The following is a 19,731-nucleotide window of genomic DNA, read 5'->3' on the forward strand; positions in this document are numbered from 1 at the left end:
TTTCCACATATACACATTCCGTTATGCCTCAGTGAACCACTATATATAGGGGCCTCTGTGAAGTTTAGTCAGTAAAGTCACCTCACCTGTCGTGCGCATGGTCCCTCTGTGCTCCCGTTTTTCTGTCTTCAGCTATCCATCCTCACCAGCTGCCTCTTCTCAGCAACCTGAAATATGTTATTGCGTGGGAGACCTGTGGGGGGAGGGCGGAAGCTGGCTCTGGGACCCCTGGGCTGTGCCCGGGTTAATTTTGCCCTGGGGCTGTGTGGCTTTGTCTGGCCCTGTATATATACAAACCTATAGATATTTGTTACTGATCCAGCTACATGATCACTGTTCATCTTTGTACGTGGCATGGCTTCTTCTGTACAAGTAAAGTTGAGTTCCTTTAGGGCCTCTACAAAAATCCTAGTGGTTCTGTTATCTATGACATAGGTTCTCAACATGTGGTACGCGTACCCCAAGGGGTACTTCTCATGGTTCCAGGGGGTACTAAGGCTTCATATACTTAACCAAGAATAACAAATTAAGAGTTTTAGAAAATGATGAATCTTATTTAAATAACACCAAATTAGTGTTTTACCTCATTAAAAGTAACATTAACTGCTTGGAAATGGTTTAGAACCTATTATCATGTATTATGATTAAATATATATTTGTCAAGGGGTACTTGGGATAATGTTTACGATGCTAGGGGGTACTTGGTGAGTACAGGGTTTTAAAAGGGGTATATGCCAATAAAATGTTGAGAATCACTGATCTATGAAATGGAGTTGGATGCTCTGTAACACCAATATCTCCCAAGTCTTCTCATAGAGCTGTAAAAAATCCATACCATGTACTTATGAAAGCCAAAATACATTGTCACAGCTGTCTGCACATTGGACTATATAGCCCTGCAAAATTAATAGGCTATGGCTTTGCTAAAAAGCAGTGATTCCAGATGTATAGTGGGATTTTGCAGGGCTGTGGAGTCGAGGAGTCTGAGCCATTTTGGGTACCCGGAGTCTGAGTTGGAGTCAGTGGTTTTTATAAACTGTGGAGTCGGAGTTGGAAGATTTTTGTACCGACTCCACAGCCCTGCATTTTAGGGACAAAAGGAACAATTTGGATAGTAACTTGCTGCCTTGAAGTGGTGCATTATAGGCGCTACTTTTGGCTCATGTGAATCTGAAGACGTGCACATACCTCTTATTTTAAGAAGACAAAATTGTACATAGCATAGCTTTGCCAGTGGAGAGTGGGCTTTTCCAGTCTCTAAACAAATCCTTTTGGTTCTGGTTTCCCATCTTGCAGCTGGTTACCCTACAATGAAGAACAACCCACAGCTCTTCAGATACTCGAGGATCTTCAACCCAGAATTGAACGTCATCCCAATAAGTAGCTGATATCCCCTTTCCATGAGAAATCTGTCCTCTAATAGATCATCAGGGGGGTCTGTATGGTTGATATTGTGGTGATACCCCTTCCACAGTGTGATGTCATGGACATGGCCATGACAGTTTGCTTTCTATGAACCTTGTTACATTGTGGGAAATAACGTCTGTTTCCAACTGCCAAGAAAGCAGTATCTCCCTTTCTGCATAGAAGTTTCAGTAAACTAACATTCCGCAGAGATTACCTGGCAGGACTAAAGATGTCGCCACCTGTGATAAGTTTCAGAATGTGAATGAGAGGAAAGATTTTACAATGAGTAAACATGGACTAAATAGTTTATAAATTAATATTGTAATAAAAATAAATGACTGTTTTCACTACAGTTCCTCTTCAGCTATTATTAAGCAGAGAAACAAATCTGACTCTACTGTAGTAAATGCAGAAGTTGTCAAATACTGGTGTTACAGTTCTGGTGGTTTGGGTTAGGCAACAGTTGAAACACCGGGGAAATCTTATTGTAACTGTTATTTACAATTTTACAAGCCAAAAAACCCTTAGATTCACAGAATTCTTTTTTGAGGACTGCTAATCATCGGTGTTAAGCCACTTTCAATACACTGTCAGTATAAAGTGACTTTAAACTGCCTGCCTGGACACATGCCTGTGGAAGGAGATTGTCACAGTGGAAGTTGTCAGAGAACTACTACTTACAGTCTGAGCCACTGAATTTGGCCTGCAAGGGGTTTCCCCACTTTGCATTATGTTTGGCCCACTCTAGACCACCAGGGAAGCTATATTGGAGGTAAAGCCCTTGATCACCAGGGAAGCCAAACAGAGGAGGGGGATGGCACTAGACACCAGGAAAATGTATAGGGGCTCGGGGGGTCACTAGACAATTGGGAACTGTATAGGGGAGGGGGGCACTAGACACAAGGGAACTGTATGGGGGGGGGGGGTACTAAACACCAAGAAACTGTATACGAGAGGGAACTTTATATGGGAGGTGGCCACTAGACGTTGCGGTTTGCCATGACTTGATCCCAGTGTTCAATTTTGGCCCGCTTTGTATTTGAATTGAACACCGCTGCTCTAACTTGAAGCCCACGTGGGCTTTGCAATCTTTTACTGCATAATAGCAAACCATTAAAAAAAATCCAGGCCAAGTTTCTTGGATTAGCAACTGAAAGGCAAGAGGATTCCTGTGACTAAACCAGATACAGTGCTGCCCATAATTATTCATACCCCTGGCTAATTTTGACTGTTACTTTCATTCAACCAGCAAGTAAATTTTTGACGGGAAATGACATAGGTGTCTCCCAAAAGATAATAAGACTATATACAAGAGGCATTATTGTGGGGGAAAAAAACATTTTTCATATTTTATTTACATTTGAGAAAAAAGTGTCCAGTCCCAAATTATTCATACCCTTCACAAACTGTCATAATCTGTGGGAGAATCCAAAGTTCTATACCATTCCAAATAGTCCAAGCTGCTCTAAAGCATCCTAATTACCCTGATTAATTGGGAACAGCTGTTTTAATCAACTCAACAGGTTAAAAACAGCAGTTCTCTGCAGTTGGTTTGTGGACTGTCATGGCTAAAACTTAAGGAGCTCAGTGAGGACCTGCGGCTGCGCCTTATGACTGCTCGCAAGTCAGGAAAGGGCTACAAGGCCATTTCTATGTGTTTTCAAGTTCCAGTGGCTACAGTGCAAAGTATTATTAAGCAATGCAAGATGTTCCGCACTGTGGAAAATCTCAGAGGATGTGGTCGGAAGCCAAAAGTGACACCTGTGCTGGCCAGGAGGATAGTGAGAGGTGAAAAAAGAATCCAAGGATCACCACCAAGGCCTACCTGGTGAATCTGGGCTCTGCTGGTGGCAATGTCTCAAGGCAGACAATCCAACATGCACTGCAAACTGCCAGGTTCCAAGGATGCAGACAAAGGAGGATGCCACTTCTCCAGATAAGGCACACAAAAGTTCGCTTGACCTTTGCAAATGCTCATCTGGACAAAGGCGCCAAAAGGATAAAATACAATAAAATTGTTAATGTTAGGGAGGCAGTGGTGGACTCGCCCTCCCAACACAGACATGAAGCTGTCGATTATCAACAAGAAAAATGTATTCACATACTCCAAATATAACAGGCAATGTGTTTTGCAGGTATATTCCCACTTCCTCAGGCAATAAAAGAGGAGTATCACACAGCAAGAAGTCTAGTATACGCCTAGCGCCTCTGTACTAGACTCCTTGCTGTGTGATACGCCTCTTTTATTGCCTGAGGAAGTGGGAATATACCCGTGAAACGCGTTGCCTGTTATATTAGGAGTATGTGAATACATTTTTCTTGATTATAATCGACCGCTTCATGTCTGTGTTGGGATGGTGAGTCCACCACTGCCTCCCTAACATTTTTAACAATTTTATCGTATTTTATCCTTTTTGCGCCTCTGTTCACGTTCTACAATACCAGTGTCCACCCCAGGTGGAGGGGTGTCTATACCCTTTTTTCCTGATCTACAGAGAGCGACAGCTTACTCCTGAGTGGGGATGGGCTTAATCTCCCCACCTGCATTTACAGTGGTTGCCTACGCGGTAATTGTGATTATATTTACTGTAACGATTGGTGTAGCAACACAGACGTCTGATTATGTGTGATCTGCAGAATCACCGATAATAGACGCTATACCTGATTATGTGGTGATCTGCAGAATCACCAATAATGCAAGTATAGCTAGCAAGGTGTATAGTGCTTGGTGCAACAGTAACTGAATAGTTTTGCTAGACCTCAACAGAGGAGCTGGTGGGCACTATTGGTACACAGTAACTGAATAGTTTTGCTAAACCTCACCAGAGGAGCTGGTGGGTACTATTAAAGAGCACCTCACCAGTGACAGGGCTCACTGGTGAGTAGAATGGTCAGACAGGCTAGGATCAGCAACAGGCGGGCAGGTACAGTACAAAATCGACAGGCAAGAGAGTAGTGAGATATCAGGCAGAGTTCTGCAACAGAGTCAGATGGGCAGAAGTACAGAATCGATAAGCAAGAGCAGGGTCAGAGGATAGGCAGAGTCATACACAGAATATCAAATATACAATAATCCTAGTCTTGTGTGAAATCCCTGGTTTACTCCCAGATCAAAGCACACCGGATACTATCTAAGGCAGCCTTTCTCAACCAGGGTTTCCTGGAATCCCAGGGTTCCTTGGGTACTCTGCAGGGGTTCCTTGGATTTTTCCCCCATCGTGGAGGAAGTATATAGAGCTCACTATCATAGGTGGTACTGTAACAAGAAGCACTAAATTGGGGGGTCAGGAGACAGTATAGTGAGTGGCAGTGTAATAAGGGGTAGTGAAATAAACAGCCACACATACTTTTAAAGACTATGCTTCCTCCAAAATAAATGCAGGGGTTCCTTGAGATCAAAAAGTTATTTGCAGGGGTTCCTTGAGATCAAAACGTTATTTGCAGGGTTCCTCCAGGGTAGAAAGGTTGAGAAAGGCTGATCTAAGGTCTGAGCGCTAGCACATAAGTATTCTCAACAGCAGACAGGTTGCTAGTGAGGACTGAAGGCTTTTGAAGCAGAGGAGACCCCACAGCCGCGCCCACCACCAATCAGCCAATCCTGAGCGCTGTGAGTCTCCTCTGATGTCAGCCGATGCGCCTCCTCCCCGCATAAGGATCCTGTCTCCGCGCACGCCTGTACAATACAGCAACCCTATGAGCAATGGACAACCCCGTCCTCGGCGTACTAGACGCCAGAGGAACGGGCGAAGTCCCAGAGCTGGGAAGCGAATACAATACATAGTAGACTACATTGGGCTCTCGGTTTCCTTTCTCTTCTGCATCTGGACAAAGAAGAAGAATTCTGGTCTTCTGTTTTATGGTAAGATGACACAAAAATTGAATTGTTTGGTCACAAATGATGTTTCCTTTATTTGGCGTGAAAAAGAAGCATTAAACCCAAAGAACGCCATCCCCACTGTCAAACATGGTGGTGGGAACCTAATGCTTTAGGGGTGTTTTTCAGCCAATGGACCAGTGAACCTAATCACAGTGAAAGGCACCATGAAAAAAGATCAATACATGAGGATTCTCAACAACAACATCAGGCAGTCTGCAGAGAAACTTGAGCTTGGGCACCAGTGGACATTTCAGCATGACAATGACCCGAAACACACAGCAAAAGTGGTGAAGAAATGGTTGACAAACAACAACATTATAAGGGAACTGAAGTAAGAGGTATACGGAGGCTGCCATATTTATTTCCTTTTAATCAATACCAGTTGTCTGGCAGCCCTGCTGGTCTATTTCTCTGCAGTAGTGTCTGAATAACACTAGAAACAAGCATGCAGCTAATCTTGTCAGATCTGACTTTAAAGTCTGAAACACCTGATCTGCTGCATTCTTGTTCAGGGGCTATGGCTAATAGTATTAGAGGCAGAGGATCAGCAGTGCTTCCAGGCAACTGGTATTGATTAAAAGGAAATAAATATGGCAGCCTCCGTATACCTCTTACTTCAGTTCCCCTTCAACGTTTTGGAGTGGCCCATCCAGAGTCCTGACTTGAATCCAATTGAGAATATGTGGAGGGAGCTAAAGATCAGGGTGATGGCAAGAAGACCCTCCAACCTGAAAGATTTGTGGTTTATTGCTAAAGATGAATGGGCGAACATTCCTGTGGAGACATGCAAAATGTGGTCTGCAATTACAGGTCCTTCTCAAAAAATTTGCACATTGGCCTGGTGCACACCAAAAACCGCTAGCAGATCCGCAAAATGCTAGCAGATTTTGAAACGATTTTTCTTCTTTTTCTGTAGCGTTTCAGCTAGCATTTTGCGGTTTTGTGAAGCGTTTTTGGTGTAGTAGATTTCATATATTGTTACAGTAAAGCTGTTACTGAACAGCTACTGTAACAAAAAACGCCTGGCAAACCGCTCTGAAGTGCCGTTTTTCAGAGCGGTTTGCGTTTTTCCTATACTTAACATTGAGGCAGAAACGCATCCGCAATCCAAAATCTGCAGCAGCCCGGGAGTATGCGTTTCTGCAAAACGCCTCCCGCTCTGGTGTGCACCAGCCCATTGAGATACATTACTCTAGCGGATCTGCACCCGCAAGCGGATCGCAAACCGCAGCCGAACCGCTCTGGTGTGCACTAGGCTATTGTGATAAAGTTCATTATTTTCTGTAATGTACTGATAAACATTAGACTTTCATATATTTTAGATTCATTACACACAACTGAAGTAGTTCAAGCCTTTTATTGTTTTAACCACCCTGGCGGTATTGACGAGCTCAGCTCGTCCAGGAAAAACTTGCTGAAAGCGGTATTGACGAGCTGAGCTCGTCAATACCGCCAGGGAGATTTCTTGCTTCTCTTCCCCGCCGGCTGCACTTTTCCCTCATCAGAGGGATTCCCCAGGATGTCTGGATGCCTGTCAGCACGCTGTGGGTAGCGATCTGTGCTACCCACAGCATACAGAACTAGCATCCAGCCACCCTGGGAATCCCTGTGCAGCCGGCGGGGCAGAGAATGTGTGGGGCTGTGTAGGGATTCCCCTTCTGTGCCGGCGGGTGGCTGGTGCGGAGATCCTCTCTGTGCGGGGGGCCGGGGGGGGGGATCCCCGTACTGTGCATGCGGTGACCCTTTTGTGTGTGCGGGGGGGCGGGTATCCCCGGGCTGGTCTTGGCCGGTCGGGGACACCCCCTTCTGTGCAGGGGGGGGATTGCCCCTTCTATGCGGGCTGTGGGTGGCCTCTCCCTCCTCTTCCCCCATCCCTCCCTCTCTGTCCCCCGTGTCCCCCCCCCCATCCCGTGTCTCCCCCATCAGAAGCCCTGCTTTACTCACCTGAGGGCTTTCTCCTGCGCCGGCCGCGATAGACACCTTCCTCCTCCATCGCCGAAGTCCCGGTCTGTGTAATTACAGTACGCGGCTTGGTGACGTCACCAAGCCGCGTACTGTAATTACAGAGAACACGAGACTTCGCGATGGAGGAGGAGGCGCGCCGCTTCCGCCGCAGGAGAAAGCCCTCAGGTGAGTAGATCAGGGCTTCTGACAGGGGGGAGACACGGGATGTGGGGGGGGGGACAGAGAGGGAGGGATGGGGGAAGAGGAGGGAGAGGCCACCCACAGCCCGCATAGATGGGGACACCCACCTTCCTCCCACCACAGAAGGGGGTGTCCCCGACCGACCACGGCTAGCCCCCATAGAAGGGGATACTCCCCCCCCGCACACACAGAAGCACAGAAGGGCCACCCGCATGCACAGTATGGGGATTCCCCCCCCCCTCCCACAGAGGGGATCCCCGCCGGCCACTACCAGCCAGCACAGAAGGGGAGCTCCCCCCCACAGAAGGGACACCCGGCCACAGCAATGGGGGGGGGGGGGGGCAGAGGCACCCGCAAACCTGGCTCCCTATACATATGACTCCCTAGACCTGGCTGCACATCTGTCTCCTATACACCTGGCAAACATCTTGCTCCCTATATACCTGGCAAAACATCTTGCTCCCTATATACCTGGCAAAACATCTGGCTAACTATACCTGGCTAATACATCTGACTAACTATACCTGGCTGCACATCTGGCTAACTATACCTGGCTGCACATCTGGCTAATACATCTGAGTCTTATACTCACCATTGGAATGCTGATCCCTCGTCGCGTACCACTGATAGCTTCCCCAGTGCCTTCTTTCATGTCCCTTGGCGGATTTTGCTTCTCCCTTGGCGATCACATGTCCCCCATCGATCGGCGTTAATGGCACCAGTGTCACACAGCATCATCAAAATCTCACAGCAAACACTTTTTTTTAAATTGAATTCAATACAATAACCTGTATTGAATTCAATTTAAAAAAAAAATGATTGCAAAAAAAAAATTGGTTGAAAATTATTGCAAATTAATTGAACCACTTTTTGCATGGAAATCCCGGGGAAATAGAACGCCAGGGTGGCTACTATTGATGATTTTGGCATACAGCTCATGAAAACCCAAAATTCCTATCTCAAAAAATGAGCATATCATGAAAAGGTTCTCTAAACGAGCTATGAACCTAATCATCTGAATCAACTAATTAACGCTAAACACCTGCAAAAGATTCCTGAGGCTTTTAAAAACTCCCAGCCTGGTTCATTACTCAAAACCGCAATCATGGGTAAGACCGGGTAACTCGATGGACGTATATGTCTTTTTTCAACCAAAATAACTATGTAACTACAGTGGCTTGCAAAAATATTCGGCCCCCTTGAAGTTTTCCACATTTTGTCACATTACTGCCACAAACATGCATCAATTTTATTGGAATTCCACGTGAAAGACCAATACTAAGTGGTGTACACGTGAGAAGTGGATCGAACATCATACATCATTCCAAACATTTTTTACAAATAACTGCAAAGTGGGGTGTGCGTAATTATTCGGCCCCCTGAGTCAATACTTTCTAGAACCACCTTTTGCTGCAATTACAGCTGCCAGTCTTTAAGGCTACTTGCACACTAAGACGTTGCGTTAGGTGCCTCGTTAAGGTCGCATAACGTGCACCTAACGCGACACCTGGTGCTCTTCTATGTGGACGTCAGAGTGAGCCGCCTTGTGCAGCTCACTCTGGCGTCCGTGATGCCGTGATGCGTACTCTTGTGCGCATGCGGCATCACGTGGTCCCGCCGGCCAATCGCCGCACAGAACGGCCGCTCCAGGAAGTAAACACTGCACGTCACAACGTGCAGTGAATATTAATTAGCCATGTGCCTGGCCGCTCTCCGCTCCTCCCCAATATGACTGCGCATGTGCAGACAGTCTAACGCGGCTTAAGCCGCTCTAACGCCGTAGCATGCTGCACTTTCGGGAGAACGTGCAGCGTTACATGTAACGCAACGTGGGCTGTGTAAACAGCCCACTTGTGTTACATTGCTGTGCGTTGGGGGAGCGTTACAGGCGCACTGACGTGCTCCTGTAACGTCCCTGTGTGTAAGCAGCCTAAGGCCACATACACACATCAGACCATAGTCTTTGGAAAATGAAAGATCACAGACCAATCTTACCACCCTTCATGTAGTATGAGAGCCATACTCTACACAGTCTTTTCTATGAAACTGAACTCCACATCAGAAAAAAATCTTTGCAAGATGCTGCACACACAGATTCTATACAGACACAAAAGATCAGTATCTGCAAAAGATCTGTTCCTGCCAAAAATCCATTCCTGCAAATTGCAATGATAGTCTATTAGATCTGCAGATCATCATACACACATGATTTAACTGACATTCATCTGCAGATCAGATCCACCAGGATGGATTTTCAGATCTGCAGATGATTGTCTGATCTGCAGATGAATGTCAGTTAAATCATGTGTGTATGATGATCTGCAGATCTCATAGACTATCATTGCAATTTGCAGGAATGGATTTTTGGCAGGAACAGATCTTTTGCAGATACTGATCTTTTGTGTCTGTACAGCATCTGTGTGTGCAGCATCTTGCAAAGATTTTTTTCTGATGTGGAGTTCAGCTTCATAGAAAAGACTGTGTAGAGTATGGCTGTCATACTACATGAAGGGTGGTAAGATTGGTCTGTGATCTTTCATTTTCCAAAGACTATAGTCTGATGTGTGTATGAGCCTTTAGGGTATGTCTCTACCAGCTTTGCACATCTAGAGACTGAAATACTTGCCCATTCTCCTTTGCAAAACAGCTCCAGCTCAGTCAGATTAGATGGACAGCGTTTGTGAACAGCAGTTTTCAGATCTTGCCACAGATTCTCGATTGGATTTAGATCTGGACTTTGACTGGGCCATTCTAACACATAGATTTGTTTTGTTTTAAACCATTCCATTGTTGCCCTGGCTTTATGTTTAGGGTCAATGTCCTGCTGGAAGGTGAACCTCCGCCCCAGTCTCAAGTCTTTTGCAGTCTCCAAGAAGTTTTCTTCCAAGTTTGCCCTGTATTTGGCTCCATCCATGTTCCCATCAACTCTGACCAGCTTCCCTGTCCCTGCTGAAGAGATGCACCCCCCGAGCATGATGCTGCCACCACCATATTTGACAGTGGGGATGATGTGTTCAGAGTGATGTGCAGTGTTAGTTTTCTGCCACACATAGCGTTTTGCATTTTGGCCAAAAAGTTCCATTTTGGTCTCATCTGACCAGAGCACCTTCTTCCACATGGTTGCTGTGTCCCCCACATGGCTTGTGGCAAACTGCAAACGGGACTTCTTATGCTTTCTGTTAACAATGCCTTTCTTCTTGCCACTCTTCCATAAAGGCCAACTTTGTACAGTGCATGACTAATAGTTGTCCAATGGACAAAGTCTCCCACCTGAGCTGTAAATCTCTGCAGCTCGTCCAGAGTCACCATGGGCCTCTTGACTGCATTTCTGATCAGCGCTCTCCTTGTTTGGCCTGTGAGTTTAGGTGGATGGCCTTGTCTTGGTAGGTTTACAGCTGTGCCATACTCCTTTCATTTCTGAATGATCGTTGAACAGTGCTCCTTGGGATGTTCAAGGCTTTGGAAATCTTTTTGTAGCCTAAGCCTGATTTAAATTTCTCAATAACTTGATCCCTGACCTGTCTTGGACCTGTCTTGTGTGTTCTTTGGACTTCACGGTGTTGTTGCTCCCAATATTCTCTTAGACAACCTCTGAGGCCCTCACAAAGCAGCTGTATTTGTACTGACATTAGATTACACACAGGTGCACTTTATTTAGTCATTAGCACTCATCAGGCAATGTCTATAGGCAACTGACTGCACTCAGATCAAAGGGGGCCGAATAATTATGCACACACCACTTTGCAGTTATTTATTTGTAAAAAAATGTTTGGAATCATGTATGATTTTCGTTCCACTTCTCATGTGTACACCACTTTGTGTTGGTCTTTCATGTGGAATTCCAATAAAATTGATTCATGTTTGTGGCAGTAATATGACAAAATGTGGAAAACTTCAAGGGGGCCGAATACTTTTGCAACCCACTGTATGTAACTGCCGACCTGACTGCTGTCCAGAAGGCCATCATTGACAACCTCAAGCAAGAGGGTAAGACACAGAAAGAAATTTCTGAACAAATAGGCTGTTCCCAGAGTGCTGTATCAAGGAATCTCAGTGGGAAGTCTGTGGGAAGGAAAAAGTGTGGCAGAAAACGCTGCACAACGAGAAGAGGTGACCGGACCCTGAGAAAGATTGTGGAGAAGGACCGATTTCAGACCTTGGACCTGCGGAAGCAGTGTACTGAGTCTGGAGTAGAAACATCCAGAGCCACCGTGTACAGGCGTGTGCAGGAAATGGGCTACAGGTGCCGCATTCCCCAGGTCAAGCCACTTTTGAACCAGAAACAGTGGCAGAAGCGCCTGCCTTGGGCTACAGAGAAGCAGCACTGGACTGTTGCTCAGTGGTCCAAAGTACTTTTTTCGGATGAAAGCAACTTTTGCATGTCATTCGGAAATCGAGGTGCCAGAGTCTGGAGGAAGACTGGGGAGAGGGAAATGCCAAAATGCCTGAAGTCCAGTGTCAAGTACCCACAGTCAGTGATGGTCTGGGGTGCCATGTCAGCTGTTGGTGTTGGTTCACTGTGTTTTATCAAGGGCAGGGTCAATACAGCTAGCTATCAGGAGATTTTGGAGCACTTCATGCTTCCATCTGCTGAAAAGCTTTATGGAGATGATTTCATTTTTCAGCATGACCTGGCACCTGCTCACAGTGCCAAAACCACTGGTAAATGGTTTACTGACCATGGTATTACTGTGCTCAATTGGCCTGCCAACTCAACTGACCTGAACCCCATAGAGAATCTGTGGGATATTGTGAAGATAAAGTTGAGAGACGCAAGATGTTTCCTTTTAAACAATACCAGTTTCCTGGCTTCCTGCTGATCTCTTTGGTTGTAGTAGTGGCTGAATCACACACCTGAAACAAGCATACAGCTAATCCAGTCTGACTTCAGTCAGAGCACCTGATCTGCATGCTTGTTCAGGGGCTGTGGCAAAAAGTATTAGAGACACAGGATCAGCAGGAGAGTCAGGCAACTGGTATTATTTTAAAAGGAAAAATCCATATCCTTCTCAGTTTTGGTTCCCTTTAAAGAGACACTGAAGCGAAAAAAAATATATGATATAATGAATTGGTTGTGTACTATGAATAATTACTAGAAAATTAGCAGCAAAGAAAATATTCTCATATTTTTATTTTCAGGTATATAGTGTTTTTTCTAACATTGCATCATTCTCTAATATGTGCAGATTACACAACACTCGGCATTCAAAATGATTCTTTCAGAGCAGTCTGTGAACTAAATGACCTCTCCTCTGCCAGAGGAAAAGTAAATAGTTAACTAACAGTTGAGATAATAAAAGTCAGAAAACAGCCCTCTCCACGACTTTGAAAGTCGTAGAGATAATGGCTTTTTTGTATAGAGATAACAACTGAAGTTTCTTAACTCTTCCTGTTCTGGAAACAATTAGACTGATGTATCTGATCTTAATGTTTTATTTCTTAGCTGTACTACACATACAAATCATAATATCATAGGTTTTTTTTTCACTTCAGTGATTCTTTAAGGCTGCTATTGAAGCATCCTGGGCGTCCATAACACCTGAGCAGTGCCACAGGCTGATTGCCTCCATGCCACGCCGCATTGAAGCAGTCATTTCTGCAAAAGGATTCCCGACCAAGTATTGAGTGCATAACTGAACATAATTATTTGAAGGTTGACTTTTTTTTGTTTTAAAAACACTTTTCTTTTATTGGTCAGATGAAATATGCTAATTTTTGAGATAGGAATTTTGGGCTTTCATGAGCTGTGTGCCAAAATCATCAATATTAAAACAACAAAAGGCTTGAACTACTTCAGTTGTGTGTAATGAATCTAAAATATATGAAAGTCTGTTTATCAGTACATTACAGAAAATAATGAACTTAAACACAATATGCTAATGTTTTTTATAAGGACCTGTATAGGTTATTAAGTGTTTGATTGCTGTAATAATCAACAAAGGATGTTTCTATTGATTATTGAGAAGGGTATGAATAATTTTGAACTGAACTCTTTTTGCTCAAATGTAAATAAAAGTTGAGAAATGTTTATTTTCACAATAATGCCTCTTGTACATCGTCTTATCTTTTGGGAGACACCTATGTTATTTACCTTCAAAAAATTATTTCCCTTCAAAAATGACTTAAAACTGTGATGATTTGCTCTGCTGTCTGCACAGGCAGACAGCTTTTTGTCCATTTGTTAGGTCTGAGTGCTGCAGGTCCCTGGAAAAGAGACCTGTCTTCATTCTGCAAGTTTCAAAGTTGCTGTTCTGGTGAGGAATGTGCATCCACTTGTCATGCAAATTGCTTAGCTGCTTCCTTTGATGGCTTGCAGTATAAATACCATTTCCTCCCAGAATTCCTTGCTGGTCATGAAGGTTTGTTCCTGCTAACTTTCCTGGAGTTTCAGCCCCTCTGCTGATTGTTGGCGAAGATTCTAATGTAGTTAATTATTGGGGAGTGCATCTTGCATTCTCTATAGTGCAGTCAGGCTTTGTATTATTTGTACTGTTTATTCCTGTGCTGTTTTTGTCTGGCCCCTGAGATTGTAGTGTCGCCTGCGGTGGCTGGCAGTAAATCGTTTGGTCTCGTTCCTAGATCGCATTCGCCCTGGCGGTAGTGGCGGTGGATCTCCTTTGTCTGTCTTGGAGTATAACCTTAACTGCGGTTGCTACTGGTTACTCCTTTAGTCTGTCTTGTCCAGCACGAATGCTTGCTGTTGTCTGGTGGGAGGCAACCGATTAGCAAGCGTTCGCGTTATTTATCTGTCGTCTTTGTTAGGTTCATTTGTTAGTCAGGGTTGGCGTGTTTTGTCTCTGTTGTGCTTCTCGTGCGGCGACCGCGTTTAGGTAGTTTGTTTGTTATTTTATTTGACGTTCAGATTGTGGTTCTGGCGATTGCTTTCTCACTTTGGTTTTCGCTGTTGTATGTCAACCGTCGCCGGGTGGTGACTGGATTGGTGGACATACATACATTGTGTCTCTGTGCTCACTCTCTCTTTAGGGACTATCTTGCCCTGTATTGTTTCACCTCGTACAATTTCCAACTGGCATCTGTGGCAGTGCAGAGGGTTTATTCCTCTGCACTCCACAGATCCATCTGCCGGTGGGAATTCCTCTCTACAGGTGCATTGCACCAAAGCTGGGTTCTGTTATTTAACCACTACAGCCCGAGAGCAATTTTCACATATAGGCGCTGCTCCCATTCATTTGCCAATAACTTTATTACTCCTTATCACAACTAAATGATCTATATATTGTTTTTTTCAGGACAAATTCAGCTTTTAGGGCCCTTTTCCACCTGCAGTCGCTAGCGTTCACGCTGAACGCTAGCGATTGCTGAATCGCAAAACCGGCGATTCCCCGACGTTTTGCGGCCGCGATTTTGCTATGCTATGCACTGCATAGCAAAATCGCGGCAAATATCGCTCCGCCGCGTGTTCGCGTTCGGGTAAAAAACGAATCGCGGTAGTGGAAATTACCTACCGCGATTCCTATTTTAAAAAGCAAACCGTAGCGATTGTAAAATCGCTAGCGGTTTGCGACTTTGCGATTCAGCCAGCGCTGGTGGAAAAGGGCCCTAAGTGTGTGTTCATTTTGTTTAGTAATCACCTTATTTTCTATGCATTTTAAAGGGAAAATAAGGGAAAAAGATGAAAAAAACTATCTATTTCTCCATTTACATCCATTATAGCTTTAAATTAAACAGTGCTGACTATAAGTTAAACCCACTAATTTTATTTGCTCATCCATCCTGGTTATTGCAACATTTAGATTATGTTCCTAGCACAATGTATGGAGAGAATATTGTATTTGGAAATAAAGGTGTCTTTTTTCTGTTTTGTGGTTTTTGCTTTCTCATTGTACACTGTCAATGATTACAAGGCCTTATTTTGAAAAATATTAGTAATATACCCTTATGGCATACATATTTAAAAAGCCAGGTTCCTAAGGTAACAATATATGTTGTTTCTTTCATATTCTGTCACTTTGTTTTCATTTTACAAGTCTTTTATTTTGGTACAGAATATGCAAAAATGTAATTTCTTTTGATTCAGTTTGTGACAAAAAAAAATTCAGGAGACATGCGCCTCAACCCTAAAACTCTTTAAACTCTATTCTACTACTTATCACGGTTAAAATGATACCACATATGTCTCTTGTGGTGTTGCTAAAACTTTACCAAGTTTGATCATAATTCTGAAAATGACTTTTTATATTTGATTGAGTTTGTCCCTACCTATTTTTCATGTGACGTGGTTCACAGGTTTTAGACACACCAAAATGGATTCCACAACTCGTCACGGTTAAAATGATACCACATGTGCCTCATTTAGTAGCAAACTGGTGGTGCACTCTCCACAACAACACTGGACAAATATATTTGTCCAGTTGGGCTTAAGTGGTTAAACGCTTGTGGAGGATTTCCGCAGTGTCAGCGCACATCTTGTGCGCTGAACACGGAGATAATTCCCCAATCCTTACAGTATGACCAGCCAAACCGAAATTCCCGGTGTAGAGGGAATTTTCGATTTGCACGATTTTGTCGATTATGGTTCTTATACCTTTAAGAGGTTTAAAAAACTAGACTCTGAAACCAAAGAGGACTTCCTGTCTGAACGTGTAAGATTTTTTTATGAATCCTACCTTTCAAATTACTGATTCGTCCACGTGGGCTCTTCAGTTAGCTTGTATTCTATTGCAGGGAGATCTGTTTTCATGGGCTTATGAGATTTTGAAAAGCAATTCCTGGAATGATAATCCTTATCAGTTTCTTACATTAATTTTCTCCCACTGGTTTAAACTGCCTTGCTTACCACCTGTTCTTGATGAGTGTGTACCTGCTAATCAGTCAGCTGTTCTGTCCCTTCCATGCAAAACCATTCAGTGTGACAATCACTTTAATGTCCCTGTATCTGAAGCAACTGAATGTGAAATCTCTGAATGTGTGAACTTTGACCTTGTGCAATCTGAGATTCCCTTGTCTATGGACATCAGATTTTCTTTTCCCAGTAATTGTTTTAGGAGATCCATTTTTGATCGGGCTATGGGAAAAGTTCCTAGACAATGCAATCTGCGTAAGGTCTTTGTTTGTCCACTGCCTTATGAACCTATACATGTTCCTGTTACAGCTTCAGTTATTAAGCGTGTGCAGCTCTTTTGCATTTAAACAGCAGCCATTCAATGCTGCTAAAAAGAGAAAGTCTAAAAGACGCAAAAATTTGAATGAAACACTTCCTATAGATATTGACAAAGAAATGGTTCAGCCTGTGTCTAGAAAAGCTTCCCAGCTGAAAGATCCGTTGCCCATAGCAACTATAAATGAAAAAGTTATTTCTGTAAAGCCGCATCTACACGAGTAGATGCGGCCGCGATGCTGCTTATCAATCGAGCCGCTGATGCGGCTCGATTGATAAGATCCGACAGGACGGATCTCCGTACCGCCGATTCCCTGCTCGATCCCTGCAAGGGGACAATGGCAGGGAATCGTGCGGGAGATAAGCGGCGCCGGCGGGGACGAGCGGGCACGAGCGGGGAATCGAATGCGGCGCACGCGCGGTGAGCGGGGACACGGCGGCACGCGGAAGAGGCGATCCGGCGGCTAATCGAGCCGCCGGATCGCTACAATGTCCCTCCGTGTAGATGGGGCTTTAAGTCTGAAATGTGGAACACAATTGAATGTGATAAATCCAGGGAGACTTTTCAGTCTCAGGTTTTATTACCCCAAGCAAAAGCATATGTGGATCCTACGATAGGCAGAATTATTCAGTATATTAAAGGAGTAAAAAAAGCTATGCATGTTCCTGATCCCAACCCGTCTGAGAGTTACCTTGATACAGAGTTGTTTGAGCCTCCATTTGCTCCATGGGAGATTGGGGCTTTGATTGAGGAGTTTGAGATTGATTGGAAGGCGTTTTGCGATTTTTTACATCGCAGAAAGCGAAGAGAATCTTAATGCTTGTGTTAATTCTGTGTACACTTTGATTGAATCTGGTGAGGGTGACGAGTGTTTTGTGGATCCGGTGATTTGTGTGTGGCAGACGATTTTGGATGAATTGCACACACACCAACCAATTGACTCCAATAAAGAGACACCGTTATCGGATGATTGTTCCTGCCTTTCTGGGGTAAAGCAAGTGAGTTTAGACACTGGCCTCAATTCACTAAGATCATGCTGGAAATAATAAGGCAAGAGTAAACTTACCTCCACGCAGTGAGAGAGTTATCTTATCTCTTCATTCCTTAAGTTAGCTCCTCTGTAGTTAATTTACCTCCTCTGTAGTTATTTTCACACGCAGTTAATTAACAGCCTGTCTTTAACTCTGGAGTTATTTTAGGGATTGGAGAGTTAATTTAAAGACAGAAGAGTTAACTTTAGGTTTGCCTGAGGTAAAATGTTTCCTGAATACTACATGCCTTATCACCATGGTAACAACTCTAGAAACGTTATTAAAGACAAGAGATAAGCTTAGTGAATTGAGGCCACTGTGCGATCTGAAATGAATGGGTGTACGACTGTTGTTGACACCTGTGTGAATTCTGAAAGATTCTTTCCTGCTTGTGTGGAGTTTTAATCTGTGCGATCTGATGCCTGTTTCTCAGGCGTTCCTGCAGATTATGATCAACATGAATGTGTCAGTTTTGTCAGAAATATGTGGGATCCCTTGTCATTTAGAAACAGATCTTTTTCTCCCAGTCATTCTTTAAGATCTTCCATCTATGATCCTGCTATGGGGAAAGTTCCTAAACTATGCAACCTCAAGAGTAATGTTAATATGACTAATAAAATTCCTCATGTTGTTGTCGCAACTTCTTCTGCAAATAAATCTATGTCTCACTCTGTTCACACCGGTGAAAGCACGTTGCCAGATGAAAATTGTTCCAATATTTCTGTCCTGAACACCTTACAGGTTGGTCCTCAGATTGCGGAGGCTTGCACTTTAGAAGCTTCAGCTTCACAACCAAAAATTAATTTAGATGTGCAAATTTTGCGCTCTGACTCCTCGGATTCTACATTGTTAGCCAAGTCTAAGGGTTAGACAGTGCTTTGCTTGTGCGAATCTTATACTGAGGGATCTTTGCTTTGTCCAGAGAATATTTCTGTGAGCCTACCCTGTACTATGAATGAATCTATGATGTCCACTCGCATTGACATTCGTGAGTCCCTTTCTTGCTCTGAAGAAAGTACTGACTTTCCACCCTGTACTCTGGATGAGTCAATGTTACCTTGCATAAAATCTCCTGCAGGGAGCCCAGAGGCTCGTCTAGGTATTACAACTAATCTCATCTGTTTTTATGCCATTTGGGAATTGCAGTCTGGTTTGACTGCTATGAAGGATTTTGCCTGCAGTGAAACTAAACTCAGGGAGTCAGTGTTGGTTCCACTAGATATTCCTGTGCCTCCTGTTCATGAAGATGAAATTCAGTCCCAGTGTATGGTAAAACCATCCCTGGGTCATCTGCCCTGTCCGCAGAATGTATTTGATGATCGGCCCTGCAACATGGATAGTTCAGAATCCTTGATTACTTTGTCAGAAAACTTGGGAAATGATGCTCCTGAGGTTTTGTTTGATGTTCTGGAGGTCTCCGCGTTCCTCCCAAAGGGTGCAGAACTTTTAGGAGATGCCTCCTGCCCCGCCGGGCCGTCTGAGGTATTGCCCACTTCAGTAGGCATTGCTGTTATACTGGCTACTTTTGCAGCTCTTGTGGAGCTTCAGTCATGCGTAGTCAATGATGAGTTCTGGTTAGATACAATTACAGTCACAGAGACTTCTAAGTCTGAGTCCAAGTCTTCTTTTGAAAGACCAGTACTTGTGACCACTACTCGTGATGATTCTCTGCCCGGTCCTGGTTTTGGTCTTGTCGTGACGGACTCTGAGGTTGGCTGTTCCTCGACATGTTCTGAGGTTTTTCTTGTGCTAGTGTACCCCGATGCGCTCTTTGAGCCAGAATGCCCAAGTGGGTCTCGGTTACCAGCATGCTCAGATGCTTCCTCGGTGGAGACATGTTCTGATATTGCCTGCCTGCCTGCATGCCCAGAAGTGATCCCTGAAAGCCCTGATCTTGATGGCTGTCCTGGTAATCCTGAATCCGGAATTGCCATAGGTTCCATAGGGGTTCTTGATAGTTCTCCATGTGAGCCTGGTGAGCATTCTGGCCTCTTGGGATCTCTGCGGAGCTTCAAAGTGTTCTGGGAGATTCTGGGAGAAATTTTTCTTGGTACCTTGGATGGGATCAACAGTGGCTTTTGTGTTGATAGGGACACTGCGAATAGTCCCTGGAAGGTGGTGGGTATTGCTCGGAGAGTTTCGGTGGGTTCTT

Source organism: Hyperolius riggenbachi, chromosome 6 (genome assembly GCF_040937935.1).
Source record: "Hyperolius riggenbachi isolate aHypRig1 chromosome 6, aHypRig1.pri, whole genome shotgun sequence".
Taxonomy (NCBI): domain Eukaryota; kingdom Metazoa; phylum Chordata; class Amphibia; order Anura; family Hyperoliidae; genus Hyperolius; species Hyperolius riggenbachi.